Source organism: Pieris brassicae, unplaced genomic scaffold (genome assembly GCF_905147105.1).
Source record: "Pieris brassicae unplaced genomic scaffold, ilPieBrab1.1, whole genome shotgun sequence".
NCBI lineage: Eukaryota > Metazoa > Arthropoda > Insecta > Lepidoptera > Pieridae > Pieris > Pieris brassicae.
Genome location: NW_025576246.1, coordinates 4550 through 21752, shown reverse-complemented (window position 1 = coordinate 21752; position 17203 = coordinate 4550). Strand labels below are relative to the sequence as shown.

The following is a 17203-nucleotide window of genomic DNA, read 5'->3' as shown; positions in this document are numbered from 1 at the left end:
GGTCACAATAGATTTGGTTATGTAAACTTTATTGTGAATCTGCTGTGAATATGAAGAGGTTACAGCAGATTTTGTTATTTAAAACTATTGTGAATGTGAAGAGGTCACAATAGATTTGGTTATGTAAACTTTATTGTGAATCTGCTGTGAATATGAAGAGGTTACAGCAGATTTTGTTATTTAAAACTATTGTGAATGTGAAGAGGTCACAATAGATTTGATTATGTAACACTATTGTGACTATGAAGAGGTCACAATAGATTTGGTTATGTAAACTTTATTGTGAATCTGCTGTGAATATGAAGAGGTTACAGCAGATTTTGTTATTTAAAACTATTGTGAATGTGAAGAGGTCACAATAGATTTGATTATGTAACACTATTGTGACTATGAAGAGGTCACAATAGATTTAGTTATGTAAACTTTATTGTGAATCTGCTGTGAATATGAAGAGGTTACAGCAGATTTTGTTATTTAAAACTATTGTGAATGTGAAGAGGTCACAATAGATTTGATTATGTAACACTATTGTGACTATGAAGAGGTCACAATAGATTTGGTTATGTAAGACTATTGTGAATGTGAAGAGGTCACAATAGATTTGGTTATGTAAAACTATTGTGAATATTAAGAGGTCACAAGAGATTTGGTTATGTAAGACTATTGTGAATGTGAAGAGGTCACAATAGATTTGGTTAGTAAGACTATTGTAAATTATTGATAAAATTGATGACTTGATATTTTAAAAGAGTACCGAGAGTTTTTTACGCCGGCTTTTTCTCTCGGCCTACACCCTGTGTCTTCTTTGCCGATGAGTAGGGATGTCTACCGAGACAAATTCATATATTCCTTAATAAATGAACATAAATAATTAGTAACGTCACAATGGATTAAATTTAACTCTCTGTAGTTATAGATGTAATTCAAAAGTTAAAGTTAAAATTTCGTTTCTAATTTGAGTTGTATGTTACAAAGCATTCTTTTTTTTGCGAGACGCAAACATTGTCAGGAAAGGCCGACTGTTAGCTTCTAATATTAATTTAATTAAATTCTAAACATTTTTATAAAACATATTCTTAAGAATCTTGCTACAAGTGCGCATGTGCAATAGTTACTCATTTGATTCGACCATTTTCGCGAAGTGGGATGGTCGCGTCGGAGGAGGGAGTTGTGATGATAAAAGAGGTTGTGACACATGCGCACGGGCCTTTTCTTCGTACAAGTTTGAAGTTATACAGTTCACGTAAAATCAGTGAAGTAAATTATAGTGAATTAGGTCATCATTGAAGTGTTTAATTTCCTACCCTAAGAACTAAATCAACTACCGCTAACACTTGTTAATATTTCAGTTTTCTATAAATTAAATTTTAATTTCAAAAATTCTTAAAAGGCCGGCAACACACTCGCGAACATTGAGTTCTATAAAAAATACTTATAAATAATATTCTTGTTTGTATTTAACTTCAACAAAGTCATAAAAATTCTTAATAGGCCGGCAACGCACTCGCAAAGCTGACATTGAGATTGTCCATGGACAATCTGTTCGTTTACCACCTATTCCATAAAAAACAGTAATTGGTAATAATCTTGTTTGTATTTAAATTTTCTTAAAATTTCAATACATAAGTCATAAAAATTCTTAAAAGGCCGGCAACACACTCACGAACCCTTCGACATTAACCGTGTACGTTAACGGGGGTATCAGTTAACATCAGAAAAGGCTCCTGCCCGTTAAAACCTGTTCTACCCCTGTTCTATAAGAAATACTAATAAATAATATTCTTGTTTGTATTTAACTTCAAATAAATCATACAAATTCTTAATAGGCCGGCAACGCACTCGCGAACTTGACATTGAGATTGTCCACGGAAAATCCGTTCGTTAACCACCTGTTCCATGAAAAACAGTAATAATCTTGTCAATATTTCAGTTTTCTATAAATTACAATTTTTAATTTCAAAAATTCTTAAAAGGCCTGCAACACACTCGCGAACATTGAGAGTGTGCATTAACGGCGGTATCAGTTAAAAAAACAAAAAAAACAGTAATTGGTATCTTGTTTGTATTTAAATTTTCTTAAAATTTCAATACATAAGTCATAAAAATTCTTAAAAGGCCGGCAACACACTCGCGAATACTTCGACATTAAGCGTGTACGTTAACGGGGGTATCAGTTAACATCAGAAAAGGCTCCTGCCCGTTAAAACCTGTTCTACCCCTGTTCTATAAGAAATACTAATAAATAATATTCTTGTTTGTATTTAATTTCAAATAAATCATACAAATTCTTAATAGGCCGGCAACGCACTCGCGAACTTGACATTGAGATTGTCCACGGAAAATCCGTTCGTTAACCACCTGTTCCATGAAAAACAGTAATAATCTTGTCAATATTTCAGTTTTCTATAAATTACAATTTTTAATTTCAAAAATTCTTAAAAGGCCTGCAACACACTCGCGAACATTGAGAGTGTGCATTAACGGCGGTATCAGTTAAAAACATATAAGGCTCCTGCCCGTTAACACCTGTTCTATAAGAAATACTAATAAATAATATTCTTATTTGTATTTATTGTAATAAAACAACGTGACTGAGCGAGTACCGGAAAAGAACTGAACTTTATTTTCTAAAGACAAAAGTAAAAATCACATAGACAACATTTGATGACACTTTGGTACAAGAGGTCGCTAGTAGTAGGTACATCTATATTTTGCTATTTATAATACTCCCACTCAAAATATAGATACTATATAAACAAAAGAAACAATTACACTTTAACAATACCTAAAGTATTCAAATGTTTATAATGTTTTACAGCAGCGAGACTTTTTGTAAACAAATCTGCAGGCATATTTGATGTACATAGATAATTAACACTTATAATGTTTTCATTAATTAATTCTCTACAATAATGATATCTGACATCAATATGCTTCGTTTTATTATGGAATACAGGGTTTAACAACAATTTCTGTGCGCTCATACTATCATTATATAAAATGATCTTATACATACTTTTAGTAAGTTCAAATTGTAAATTTCTCAAATAAACTGCCTCTTTGCAGGCTTCTGATATGGATACATATTCAGATTCGGTACTAGAAAGTGTAATACATTTTTGCTTACTACAACTCTACTAGATATAACAGACCCAGACAAAGTATAACAAAATCCTGAATATGATTTCCTATCATTAACATCACTGCACCAGTCTGCATCAACATAACCTTCAATGTTTGCATTTTTGCCCTTACTATATTTTAAACCTAAATCTTTTGTCCCTTTCAAATACCTTAAAATTCTTTTGGCATAAACCCATTGTTGTTCAGTATTACAATTATTGAATTGACTTAAATATGACACTGCATAAGCTATATCGGGTCGTGTGAGCACAACCAAATACATTAGGCTCCCGATAAGCTGCTGATAGGGATTTTGATTACTACAATCATTTTCCTTCTTACATTTTAAGTTGACCTCCATTGGAGTATTCACAGTGTTACAATCAACCATATTGAACTTAGTCAACAATCTATCAATATATTTTTCTTGACTTAAAGTCACAGTACAATTATTATTTTGTTTATCAAATACAACTGACATGCCAAGACATTCCTTTACAATTCCCAAGTCTTTTAATACAAAAATCTTATTCAACATATCCTTAAGATTACTAGTTTCATTTCTATCATTTGAGAATACAAAGAAATCATCGACATATAATGTCACGATGGTTTTACTGCTGCCAGCAAATTTTGTATATAAACATGACTCTATTTGGGACTTAATATAACCATTAGCTAACATGCAACCATCCACTTTCTTATGCCATGCACGAGATGCCTGTTTGAGACCATATATAGCTTTGGTCAATTTTAAAACTTTATTATTTGGACAGACATAACCTAAAGGCTTTTGCATATATATTGTCTCAGACAGATCTCCATTTAAGAAAGCAGTTTTCACATCAAGATGTGTTACTTCTAGGTTGAACTGCACTGATAATGCGAATAATAACCTAAGTGTTGTATGCCGTACTACTGGAGAAAATGTTTCACTATAGTCCACACCATATTTTTGACTACACCCTTTAGCCACAAGTCTGGCTCGATAGCGGACATTATTTTCACTATGACACTTTTTTTTTAGAACCCACTTGCACTTAACTATATTGCCACTTGCAGGAATATCAACAACTTCCCATGCTTTGTTGTCTTCAAAGCTTTTCAGCTCTTCTTTCACTGCCTGTTCCCATTGCTCCTTCTCTGGTCCCCTTAGTGCTTCTTCTAATGTCAGTTCATCACTAAAATATTCATTACACTGTTCTGTGCACATATATCCAAACCTTTCTGGTTTTTGTCTCACCCGTTGTGACTTTGATGTGGTTTCTGGTTGCTGTTCTTCCTCAGATGTCATGGACTCCTCCTCTGGTACATAGGTTTCATCCATGTCATTCGTTAAAATGAATGAATCCTCTCCATCATGGTCTGACACCTCTCCCACTGAAGATGTATGTGGACTATTTTCTGCTGGTTTGTCTTCTACCACTTCCATTTCAATCATATTTTCTTGATGAGATAACTTTTCATTTATGAAGACAACATCTCGACTGGTTATAATAGCCTTTGTTGAAGGATTGTATAACCTATACCCTTTGACATCCTCAGGGTAACCAACCAGTATGCATTGTTCTGATTTCTTGTCCCACTTATGTCTTCTCTCCTTGGGTATATGTCTCATGACAGTACTACCAAAAATCCTTAAATGACTGAGGTTGGGTTTGCCTCCTGTCCACAACTTGTACGGTGTACAGTGGTTCAATCCACCTTTTACAATTCTATTTTGTAAATAGACTGCTGTGTCTATTGTCTCTGTGTGCTGAAGCCATTAGGCTTCAGCCCAAAATTCCTTGCCTAATCTTGCATCAAATAAAAGGCATCTTGCTTTCTCGATCAGAGTCCTATTCATACATTCACAAAGCCCGTTTTGCTCAGGAGTATAGGGATTGGTTCTTTGATGAATTATACCCAGTTTCTTCAAATAATTATCAAAATCTCTGTTACAGAACTCTGTGCCATTATCACTTTTTATTTTACAAGTATTTTTATTTTATTTGACGTTGAATTCTCAACTCTTGCTTTATATTCTTTAAAATATTGTAAAGTCTCATTTTTACCTTTTAAAAAATAAACATATGTCATGCTGCTGTGATCATCAACAAAAATGAGAAAGTACCTTGATCCTCCTAGCGATACATTCTCCATTGGGCCACATATATCACTGTGTACTATTTCCAATAGCTTAGTACTCCTGTTCCCTTTATTATCGAAGGGCAACCGACTTTGCTTTCCTTCACAGCACACTATACAGTTGGACTTGTTGATGTCGGCCTTCTCAGTTAATTTGACCCCCTCCACAGCATCCTGCATTTTATTCATGTTATCACTGTTGACATGTCCCAATCTACGATGCCAAACTTCTGGAGACTCTGCTGTTGCTGCCACCAAACAAGATGAAGTATGTAGTTTATAAACTCCATTTATAAGTGATGCAGTCGCTACTAGAGTGTCCTGTTTATTAAATATCTCGCATCCATCGCTTGTAAAATACACCTTGTTACCCTGCCATATCAGTTGGCTTACTGACAATAAGTTGGTAGATAATTTGGGCACACACAACACTTTTTCAACAGTTATGTTAAAGTCACATCCTTCAGTTGATGTTGTTATGTTTACTTTTCCACAACACAACACTGGGATTTTATTCTGGTTAGCAACCATGATTTCCTTGGTGAACCCAGAATAACATTCGTCGACCATCCAATCTTTATTGCTTGTCAAATGCGAACTTGACCCAGAGTCGACATACCAGTCACTCTTGTCAAATATTCTGCTAAAAAACACGGCACTGAATGCATTACTTGTTTTTGACGATTTATTTTCAGAATTCTTATAAGATTTATCTTTATAAGTGCATTGATTACGGTAGTGGCCATGTTTTTTTTTTTTTTTTTTTTATCCCTTTCTTGGCCTGCACGGTTTGTGCGTCAGCCATGCAAAAAAGTTAGGAAGTGTGTTATTAGATTTATTTTATTGGTTTGGAAATTGGATCGGAATTTTGAAAAGGATCAGATAAATTAGGTATATAATAAGTACATAAATGATTATAATTTTATATTGTTATGAAAAATGAAACTGGCTAAAATTCTATATACATCAATATTTATATTAGATAGAAGGATAGAGATTGAAGTAAGTGGCCATGTTGTTTACAATTATAACATTTGACGTATTGTTTTTCTTTGACAGATGTCGACATTCGTTCATTCTCACCATTTTTTTTTTTTTTTTTTTTAATAATTTTATGGCCTGGTAACGAGACCTTTAAGCCCATTCTCACCATCTTTCTTGTACATAGACTGTGTACTCTTTACACTCTTTGATTTTTGATTCTTGCGGAAACAAGCAAACGCATTGTTGGCATCACTGTCTTCCGGTTCAATGTCCATCAATTTCCCTTTAATGGCGTCGGTTGTGATTATCATGCCCGAATGCTCGATTGCCATTATCATGGGCATATATTTTTCAGATAATCCAGCCAACATGATAGATCCGATCCACTCATCACTTATGCCAAAACCCGTACCTTGTAATTTCTGACCAGCTTCAACAATTTGTGTTACATATGACGTCATCGAAGTGCAATTTTCTAATCGAATAGAAATTAAATTCCTCAGAAGACTTATTTTTCTTGTAAATCCCGAGTCATCGAATAACATCTTCAATTTATCCCACAATTCTTTCGATGTTGCTACATTCTTTATATGAACATAAAGAGCCGGGTCAATTGTTAGAATCAACTTCGCTTTTGTTCTCGCATCGTCTGCAGCTGCTGGAGCAACGTTGGGCTCAGGTTTGATACACCCAACCATTCCCTCTAAGACAAGGAAATTTTCTGCTGCGAAACACCATTCACTGTAATTTTCACGCCCTTGCAGTTTCGGCACACTAATGTGATAGTTCGAACTGGACGCCATTACTGATGCCTGACGCGACACAATAAATCTGCACAACTCAACACACTTAGTCCTATTCTGCCACGAATTATTATTATCGATAATGTCCTGATAATCAATAATTATACTGTCGCGAGAACTAAGTACTTTTTATGAGCCAGGAGCGGCCTGGGCCCATAACCTGTAATAAAACAACGTGACTGAGCGAGTACCGGAAAAGAACTGAACTTTATTTTCTAAATACAAAAGTAAAGAATCTCATAGACAACATTTGATGACACTCTGGTACAAGATGTCGCTAGTAGTAGGTACATCTATATTTTGCTATTTATAATATTTATCTTCAAATAAGTCATACAAATTCTTAATAGGCCGGCAACGCACTCGCGAACTTGACATTAAGATTGTCCACGGACAATCTGTTCGTTTACCACCTGTTCCAAGAAAAACAGTAATAAGTAATAATCTTTTTAATATTTCAGTTTACTATAAATTACAATTTTTAAGTTTAAAAATTCTTAAAAGGCCTGCAACACACTCGCGAACATTGCGAGTGTGCAGTAACGGCGGTATCAGTTAAGAACTGTTGTAATTCTTGTTAGGGCACGATAATTATACACACAGTATCCGTAATAAAGAAATATATTTACTGTTTAACTTGGAAGTGATATGTCTGCTTCCTACCACGATACACATTGGAATGAAACAGAAATGACCTGGAGCAGAGTGAGGTAAAGACAATTTGGCGCCTCGACAAGATGGCGGCTCGATCGCTCATTCAAATGACAGGAAAAAGTCAATACAATGATTAATTTTTGCAATATTACTCAAATAAATCAACATGCCCCCTCAAAAATTAATTCTTGTACAAATCAAATGCCTAAACAGAACTATATAACTTCCAAGCGAGTCTGGGAAAATACAAAAATAATGATCCAACATTTGTTGCTCGGATAAGGGAAAACCCAGAAAAACCTTATCAGATCATTTCATCATCTTAAATTCGATACATTATATACATTACATATAATTATCAGAACACAATGAATATAACAGAATAATTAAATTAATAACAAATAATAGCCAACTCATTAAATATTATAATTGTAAACCCATGTTTCTCCTCATTTCATGAAACGTAACCGCTGGTAATGGTTTTGTTAACGCATCTGCAGGTTGTTGACCTGTGGGAATGTATTTTAGCTTTATTACATTTTTCTCTATTTGTTCCCTAGAAAAATGTCTGTCTGTCAGTTAATTGTCTTCATATATTACAATAGGAGTGGATATATCAATATGAATACTCCTTACCAAAGATTTAAGCCATAAAGGCTTCATATAAGGCCATATACTCAGCCGCTGTGGAGGAGGCTGCTACTGACTATTGTTTCTTTGTTGTCCAGGTTATTGAACAATGTTCAAACAATTTAAATATATACCCGGTTGTACTCTTTACATCATTACCTCCCCAATCGGAGTCCACATACCCAGTTAAGATGTTATTATATTCACACCTTTTATAACATAATTTAAAATCAGTTGTGCCTTTTAAATATCTAAGCACTTTTTTGAGGCATTGCCACAATTCTTTATTATTTTAATTTGTGTACCTACTTAATATATTAACGCTAGTGCTTAAGTCAGGTCGAGTACATAGCATTATATACATTAGACAACCAATTAAATTGCGACATGGAGCAGTGTAATTTTTTCTGAGTATAGTGCTTCATAATTGAGTTTACTATCCATAGGAGTAGTTGCAGGTTTTTGTTGCAATCCTGCATGCAAAATTTATTTAAAACTGTTTTAATATAAGCACTTTGATCTAACATTATCATATCATCGCAACGAGTTATTTTAATTCCAAGAAATAATTTAATTTCATGTAAATCTGTCATTTTAAATTTACTCATTAAATATATTTTAAAACTGTTTATTGTATTTACATTAGCACTCACTATTACCAAATCATCAACATAAAGTACCACATATATATTTTTCTGTATATCTCCTTTATTTAGTATATAAATACATCTATCTACTGATGAATTCTGAAAACCCTCCCGCCTAAGAGACTGTTCAAAAATTTCAAACCAGTATCTAGCGGCTTGCTTTAGCCCATATAATGCTTTATTTAATTTACACACATAACCATTTTTGCAAGACACCCCTTCTGGAACTTTCATATATATTTCTTCCTGTAGTACCCCATTTAGAAATGCAGTTTTTACGTCCATGTGATGTACAAGTAAATTATATTGATTAGCAAAAGCAATAATAAATCTAAAACTAGCTATTCTTGCAACAGGTGCAAAAGTCTCATTATAGTCTATGAGATATTCCTGGCTAAAAGCCCTAGCAACGAGTCGAGCTTTATAGCGTAAAGGCTTTCCGAATTCATCATTTTTTATATTAAACATCCATTTGCAATCTATAATATTTTTGTTATCTGGCCGTGGTACTAAAGTCCATGTTTTATTTAAAAATAGAGAATTTAATTGCACCTTCCCAATGAACTCTATCGTCTCGTGTTTTAATCTCTTGAAACGAATTTGGTATTTTACACAAAATTGAACTAGCACACATAAGGTTATCATCGATTTCTTTATAAGAAATAGGGGGACGACTTTAAGCCTATCACTCCTACGTGGTTCAATACAACTGGTTGTGTCCTCATTATTTACGACCACTGAAAGATCATCAGAATGTGCATTTGGTTGTTCAAATTCGACGATGTCATGGTTAGTTTTGCGAATTTTCTGAGGAACTTCATAATCATCAGATTTACAGGTATCTGATTTATATCTGTCAGTTTTTTGAGACTTTATTGACTTTGAAATGTTGTCAATGTTAACATTATCATGAGAATTTACTATATTCTCTTCAGGTCGCAACGCAGGCCTGGATTGAAGTAATTTGTCTCATCTACTATGACATCTCTGACAGTAATAAATTTTTCGCATTTAGGATTCCAAACTTTATAACCGTTTGGTTCGTATCCCACAAGAATACCTTTCCATGACTTAACATCGAATTTTGTCTTATATAACTTATCATGCACATAAACTGTTGAACCAAAAAAATTTAAATATTTTATTTGTGGTTTTTTGTTATGCCACATTTACGAATTCAATCATCATGTAAGTAATTTATATATTATTTAACATTGTACATTATAGTATGAAGTTGTAATAATTTTAAGCAGCATTATTTTCTTTAGGTGACGTAATTGGTGAATAATATCGTAATTGAAAAGGATATTTCTCTTTAAATGTACAAGCTGTGTGTGATGCAGAAATAAAATATATTAATGTTGTTCCCCATGGCCTGGTGCCGCTCATGATGCAACAACTTTTGTAAACTCAGTTCTACAAGTTAATTCAAATTTATTGATAAGAAGGTAGAACTTGATAAATGTGCCAACTAAATTAACAGGTATATTTGTTTATAGCTTAATATCGTACAGGTCTACTGAGAAATCACTGGATGGTTGTTAATAGTGCTTACTCAAATATACCTTATTCATTAACACCATTTCTCTGACTGACCAGAGATATGATGAAGTACACATTAAGAATAGGAATACTATAGAGAGGTAAATATATAGTATAATTTAGAGTATTAATAATTATACTATGTCAAAAAGTTGCAAGATATGTGACCCAAATGAAACATGATGTAAGGTTAAAATATTTGTCTTTTTCGGAAAATTTGAAGTATGGAAATGTCGCTTTAACATTGTATTTATTACTAGCTTAAGTTCAAGCTATTGTTATTGCCACAGCTGTTATGCAAAATATTTGTAAGGATTATAATTTGTAGATATACCGGCAGAAGTTTTAGTTCCAACACTTGATACAGTTTCAAGTCAAGAAGTTAATGAAGGAAATCAAGACGTAACTGAAAGAACAAGCTTTATTTATTATTTTGGAAAATTAATATATTCTTCTTAATTCTAGCAGAAACAAACATGTTGTATTTAAATGTCCTTTTGTACATATAAAATACTAGTACTTATTTTTCTTAGAAGAAAGTTAGTTAAAATTTTAATAAGTTATGTCGTTAATCTACCTATAAAATTAAATTATTATTTATCATAACCATGTAATGTAATGAAATATTAGGAAAAATAAATAAAACATAACATAATATAAAATTTATTTCATTATACTCTTATATATTACTAATATGTAATCCAATGTTATAAACAAATGTTATAAATGTAAACCAATGAAAATGTTAAAACCATCAACTTCAACTTCAACGAACATTAAAAAAACAGAACTGGTACAATTGGTTCAGGCTTTGTATAGTTATGCGCTTACCTACACATTCTGCGATTCATTTTTTATATTATAGATGACACTGATGACAAAGGCACTCTTCTCGGTTGCTGGAATGAGAGATAAGTTTCATTAGGTTAGAAAATTATGGTTCCCGAAACTAAGAGCCTTCTGAAAAGCGGTCACCACGTTCGAGTAGTCCACAGGAAAACAAATATGATGCCAAACTCATTGCCGTTAATAATTTTTCCTAACGTTTTAAATATGATAGCAAACGATGGAAAGCCATTAAATAAATTGACCAGGAAACCGTGTAAGCCTTCGCCCCATCGCCAAAGTTCTTTAGTAATTTTAGTAAGATGAGGAAATTGAATTGAATCACTATACATTTCTTAACAAAAGTCAACCGATTTAATTTAATTTATAGGTTGGTCTGACGCACGATACCATTGTAAGTCCGGTAAAACTATCGATGGTTAAAATATTTACTCTCTAGACCCTTCGTGTAAAACCAGCCATATTCTGCTGCTGGACAGGCAGAGGTAGGCACGTAAGCCATCTAATTGTGCGAGATTTTGAAAAATTTGTTTATTATTATCATATTAACAGATTTAAGTTCTACATTTTATTATATACCCAAGAATTTACAAGAATTTCATTACTCTTTTCAGTATTTACAATAAATCCTTTAGCTTCAAGAAGTGTTCTAGCGTCCTGAATATTTTGTAAACATTCAGTGTAGCTGGAGGACATAAACTTAATATTTCTTGTGTTAGCTTCTAATATTAATTTAATTATTCTAAATTCTAAACATTTTTATGAAACATATTCTTAAGAATCTTGCTACAAGTGCGCATGTGCAATAGTTACTCATTTGACTCGTTCGGTTGTTTACGAGTTGTTACGAATTGACTCGACCATTTTCCCGAAGTGGGATGGTCGAGTCGGAGGAGGGAGTTGTGATTATAAAAGAGGTTGTGACACATGCGCAGGGGCCACTTTCGCTTCCGACCGCCGACCCGTGCGGATGTCTGCTCCAGTCATCAGTGCTGTAGTGCCATCTCGCTCGCTCCGTGTGAGTCATCGCCGCTTGCCAGTGCGCACGCGCTGTCCGACCGCTGCCTTGCTGCCTGCTGCCCTCTCATTGGTCAGTCCGATCGCTGCCTTGCTGCCTGCCGCCCTCTCATTGGTCGCTTCGCTTCAATTTATGAACGCGGGTTTACCTGCGGCCCTCAGATAGCCACCTAACGGTGCCAAACGGTTATCTGTCGGTTAACGCCTTGTGCGGGAGTGTTTTTGTTGTAATTTATAGATTGTTCGAATTTGCTTTGTTCAGTCTCTGAATATAGTTTACTTTTAGGAACATCGCTGACCAAGAAAAAGGTATTTTATAACCTTTTATCCACGATAATAGAGTTGTATCACAAGTAATAAGTGAATAACATTCTTTGATAAACTACCAGTGAGCGCGAGGTGGCGCGCGCGGCGCTGGACGCGACTGCCTATAGTAGGCTGTGAGCAAGCTCCTTCATCCTGGATTCCCCTTTTGCCTATGATTAAATTCTTTTTGACCTTCTTTGTCCTTTTCTGATTTTGATGCGAGCTTGTAGTCAACTAATCGCTTACTGAATAGGTACTTGTATACCTATGTTCCTTGAAGTTGTTCTTTTAGATTTTTTAAGGCTATATAGAATAAAGTTGTGTCGTGTGACTGAGTCTTGGTATTGTGTGTCACATTGGAATCCGCATCCATAAGTAATTTTAATAGGTACATATTTCTTGTTTCCGCAGACAAGAACACTGTGAGTGGCCTCTGCTAAACAAGAAGTAGCTGTAGCATTTGGTTTCATTTGAAACCTGCGTCCTATATTAATCCTGTTTGAGATTGCGGTCTTTTCCTCTGGGTTCAAATTGGGTGCATTGATTAGAATACTTAGATAAAAGTTGTAAAGTGTAAGCTTACTGCAAGATCAAACTGTATGTCTTCACCTGGAGTATTAGACTTTGATGGATCTTCTCCCGATACCTGCAGCAGTTCATTGTCTCATCCAGCGACAAGTGGTCGTTAGGGCGGCGGCCGTGCGTTACCTGTTACGCGACGCTTTTGGTTATGTACGCCTTCGTTCGAGGATACATTACAACTGGATTTACACACGTGTAGTTACAATTTCAATCAAATGAAAACTGAGGGTAGTATTAAAGTCTCAAAGCTCAATGTATAATAAAACTTCACTTACAGGTAAGTCATATTGACGATTTTGTGTTGTACTTTGCCAAAACATGGTAGGGAAAATACTCAAAATGCGGTATACCATCAAAAGAAGATTCTTCCTTATCCTTGCATAGGTTCCCTCTTCCGTCCGAGAATGGGCCTCTGAAGTAAGTAGATCGGTTAATCTTTCCAATATGGACCGTCGATATTTGAGGTTTTAGAGGGGCGGGGAGGGGGTTGACGGCTACTTCGGAGCTTTTATATATACTCTAGGGGTAGGGCAGACAAGACCATGTGGATAGTGGGGTGCTCTGATTCGGTTTTGGGTACTTTTTTGATATTAAAAAAGTACAGGATAATACAGAATTAGATAATACAGAAAGTTACAAACAATGAAAAAAAAATTTTCAGCTATAAATTTCATTTTAAAATCCACAACAGACCTTATGCAATCCAACTTTTTCAAAATTCCAGTAAGCAATTTTTTTTTTTTTTTACTAATGATTTATTATTTTATAACCTGACCTGAAATAACATAAATCAAAACTTACTTTAACTCATCCGAGTAAGGATTAAGCCTTCTGCCAGATGACCTAGTAAGTCTGGGCATCGCAGCAAATTCCTCGCCAGGACTAGTCAGCCCACTAGGACCAGCAACCGGTTCGTCAAGGATCGGCGCAGAAGAGGAGGCCGTGACAAGCGGCTAATTTGAGTCCAACACTTGCACTTCACTTAACTCTTCAAACAATGGGCTTCGGAGACGCCATGGTAGTCAAACGTTGTAAGTTTATAGGAGTACGTAAAACGATTTCTACTGCAAGGGTGACAAACGATGACTGGACGCCATTAAACAAAATGAATGGCTTAAAAACAAATTTAGTGATCACCAAAAAGTATCGATACCCGAGTAGTATCGATATTTTCAATAACTTTTGTACTATCTACAAAACAAATATGGGCATTTAAACCGATGATCCATATTAGAAAGTTTAATGTCGATACCAGAGTAGTATCGATACTTTGAAAATTTTCGGAACCCTACACTAAGTGATTGACGTTTGACATCAATTATTTGTCAAATATATTTTGTAATTGCGTGTTGTTACTTACCAATTTGTGTGAAAAGTTTTAATAAATGTATCTCATGAACCGTAAGTTTGCGCAACCTAAATCTTTGCAAAACTCTTTCTTTTAGTGAGTACTATCTACAAAAAAATGGTCATTTAAATCGACGGTCCATATTGGAAAGATTATCCAAAACAGCTTCACTATTAACTATGTCTAATGAAAACTTTATTTTTAGTGTTAAAGTTTGGGCTAAATTTTGTTTTCCTAATGGTGATGGGACATCCATTGAATCATTAAAAACAGTGAATGCCCAGCATAGGATACTATGTGAAAATCATTTGAATGAATCTTCATTTACCAGCAGCGATAGGAAAAGACTTAACAAGTTAGATTAAGAGTGAATAGAGGAGGATATAGACCAATTAAAAAACAAACATTGTAGTCCAAGTCAGCAGCTCTTGTCGAGGAGGTAACCACTTCTTTAGAATATTATACAAAATGTGGTTGAATATTAATTTTTACAAATTTACATTGGCTTGTTTGCTTGAGTGCATGTTTAAAGATTTAATTTTTTTTTAAACGGTATTTCCAATTTACACTAGATATACAAATAAACAGAAAACTAAACATAGGTTGGTATAATAATTTAATTAATTGAACAGCGGAAAGATATTAAAACTTTTTTATGACTTATTTATCCATTGAACCATGACCATCCATTGACTTATTTATCCGCTAGTGGCCTTTGGCAATTATTTCCCTGCATCAAGTAGTTGTTAGTATTGCCTTATTGCCTAATTAAAATAACTAATAATTGATGTACCTCTGCTGTACCATATTTATTTTCTTATTGCCGCTTGACCTGTGATTGGTTAAAATTGTTTTGAGAATAAGATCATAACCTTCCATTGCAGGTACAGTAAAGTGGAGCCACATAGAGGAGTTTTATAATAAAGATCGCGAGAATCCCAACCGTGTTTGCTCCAGCTTTAACCCAGCACCACTTACAACCAGTACAGAATGGCAAACAGAAAATCAAAGAGCGCCTAGCAGATCAAATTTTAAGCCATTCGGTTGCAGTTGGAATATTTGCCAAAGTAAGTTTCAAAATTTTATTGAAAAGTACTTCCGTCCGCGATGGCCTCCTAAACTACTTAACCGATTTTAAATTAAATTGGCACACCGTGAGCGGTCTGGTCCAACTTAAGAGATAGGGTAGCTTAGATCTTTAATTATAGTCGCAATTTTATTTTATTGCAAATTATTTGTCTATAATTAATTGACAGTCACAATTATTCGACTGAATTGAGTAAGTGATCAATAGATGGCACTGCTATGGTAAACCGACAAACGTGTCATATAAGCTACAATTCAATATCATGATTACCACGTGTTATTGAGGCTAAAGTATGAACTTTTTTAATTTTTGGTGTTAGCCAACCACGTGTTACTTAGACCGAAGTGTAAATCAAATTCAAATCTAAAACCACATTCTATGGCAGCTAGTAATTATATAATTTATTTTACCTTCAGATGAATGATGACAAGACGCCCCTGGAACAACTGTCGCTGGACAAGCTTTTCGACTGAACGGAGATTCGACCGACAGGAAAGAGGTATAAACACTTATTATAATAATACTTGACATCTGTAATTGTGGATGTGATCCAAACCCCACGTCGGTCCAATTAAAAACTAGCTTAGGCAATTAGTAGCAGCGTTTTTAATACGCTGAAATTATTATTCTTCGAAGACACTAAACCTAGCTGCGCAACTGAATATCCCTGTAACAGCCAGATGGAACCTCCAACCTCCCAGGGAATTTAAGTGGCATCGCCGACTCAGCTACGCCTACGTCTGGCTATGCTCTCGGGGTGTAACTCCCATGATTAAGTTAATCGTTATGAAACGAATAACTGTATGTTGAAGAGAGTGCCTGCGTCTGGCTATGCTCTCGGAGTGTAACTCCCATGATTTAGTTAATCGTTATGAAACGAATAACTGTATGTAGAAGAGAGTGCCTGCGTCTGGCTATGCTCTCGGAGTGTAACTCCCATGATTTAGTTAATCGTTATGAAACGAATAACTGTATGTAGAAGAGAGTGCCTGCGTCTGGCTATGCTCTCGGAGTGTAACTCCCATGATTTAGTTAATCGTTATGAAACGAATAACTGTATGTAGAAGAGAGTGCCTGCGTCTGGCTATGCTCTCGGAGTGTAACTCCCATGATTTAGTTAATCGTTATGAAACGAATAACTGTATGTAGAAGAGAGTGCCTGCGTCTGGCTATGCTCTCGGAGTGTAACTCCCATGATTTAGTTAATCGTTATGAAACGAATAACTGTATGTTGAAGAGAGTGCCTGCGTCTGGCTATGCTCTCGGAGTGTAACTCCCATGATTTAGTTAATCGTTATGAAACGAATAACTGTATGAAGAAGAGAGTGCCTGCGTCTGGCTATGCTCTCGGAGTGTAACTCCCATGATTTAGTTAATCGTTATGAAACGAATAACTGTATGTTGAAGAGAGTGCCTGCGTCTGGCTATGCTCTCGGAGTGTAACTCCCATGATTTAGTTAATCGTTATGAAACGAATAACTGTATGTTGAAGAGAGTGCCTGCGTCT

The 17203-nt window shown here is 34.9% G+C and overlaps 3 long non-coding RNA genes across 5 annotated transcripts; 2 read left to right on the top strand and 1 right to left on the bottom strand.

The window, feature by feature from the left end:
- The first annotated feature begins 9409 nt into the window (after positions 1-9409).
- On the top strand, positions 9410-10898 carry LOC123719893. The gene is made up of 3 exons (XR_006755994.1): positions 9410-10156; positions 10237-10611; positions 10839-10898. It is a non-coding gene; the product is annotated as an uncharacterized LOC123719893 (long non-coding RNA).
- A 406-nt stretch (positions 10899-11304) lies between these two features.
- LOC123719891 lies at positions 11305-14549 on the bottom strand. Of its 3 annotated transcripts, none has more exons than XR_006755990.1 (4): positions 14063-14549; positions 13537-13673; positions 13263-13387; positions 11305-11409 (listed from the first exon to the last, which is right to left on the bottom strand). It is a non-coding gene; the product is annotated as an uncharacterized LOC123719891 (long non-coding RNA). The 3 variants fall into 3 exon arrangements; XR_006755991.1 differs by having other exon boundaries at positions 13289-13387; XR_006755992.1 differs by lacking the exon at positions 13263-13387.
- Positions 14550-15023: 474 nt separating this feature from the next.
- Positions 15024-16367, top strand: LOC123719892. Its single transcript, XR_006755993.1, has 3 exons — positions 15024-15048; positions 15494-15676; positions 16113-16367. It is a non-coding gene; the product is annotated as an uncharacterized LOC123719892 (long non-coding RNA).
- Positions 16368-17203: the final 836 nt, after the last annotated feature.